This window comes from Sinocyclocheilus grahami, unplaced genomic scaffold, assembly GCF_001515645.1.
Source record: "Sinocyclocheilus grahami isolate Dianchi unplaced genomic scaffold, SAMN03320097.WGS_v1.1 scaffold3.1, whole genome shotgun sequence".
Lineage (NCBI taxonomy): Eukaryota > Metazoa > Chordata > Actinopteri > Cypriniformes > Cyprinidae > Sinocyclocheilus > Sinocyclocheilus grahami.
This window is the reverse complement of record NW_015505182.1, coordinates 852,549-853,275: the sequence shown is the minus strand read 5'-3', so window position 1 is coordinate 853,275 and position 727 is coordinate 852,549. Positions and strand designations below refer to the sequence as shown.

At 39.8% G+C, this 727-nt stretch overlaps 1 protein-coding gene across 2 annotated transcripts in view; it reads left to right on the top strand.

The window, feature by feature from the left end:
* dvl1b (dishevelled segment polarity protein 1b) overlaps positions 1-727 on the top strand; it is a 35,908-nt gene that overhangs the window by 33,428 nt on the left and 1,753 nt on the right. The window lies entirely within an intron of this gene.

Here is a 727-nt window from a genome sequence, read left to right as displayed (position 1 = left end):
CCTCTCTCTCTCTCTCTCTCTCTCTCTCTCTCTCTCTCTCTCTCTCTCTCTCTCTCTTACAGTCATGTCTCCCTCCATGACTGGGGTATTTCTGTTGCTGGATTTGTTCTGCTGCCTCGCCTCTCGTCTCTGTATTTCTCGGCATGTCATGTGTTGTGGAAAAAACGAGATGCATACGCACTAGTCTGGGAATGCACATGACAATATCAATGTAGATCCCATATGTGTATGTAAAGCTTTGCCGTGCCTGTTATGTAAGAGTGAAATAATGTGGTTTTTGTTTGACAGTGTTTTAAATTCAGGATGGAGCACTTCATGATCTCATTTGCATCGTCATTTGACTCCAGTCTCATGTCATCCAGTTTTAATTGCACATCAGATAGATGTATTTCATCAGCTCTTTAATTGCCATACTTTTTCATCAGATTTTAATCATTCTCTTGGATCGTGGCATGATGGAATGAAGAGCAAGAAATGCAGAAGATTTGTCATTATAGAGTTAGTGAGGAATGAAGTGTTTCTGTGAATGGCAGATCTTCATTAACTGCATACTCATGAGCTGTTACTTTAGATACTAAAGGAGGCAGCACTGATTTGTTTTACTTAAAGTTTCAGGTATTACATTTGTCGTCAGTACCAAAATTGTTCAAATCAAACAGTATCATTTTTTGATATTACCAATAGCTGCATATGCCCAACAATATGGGGGGGGGGGGGGGAGAATTTT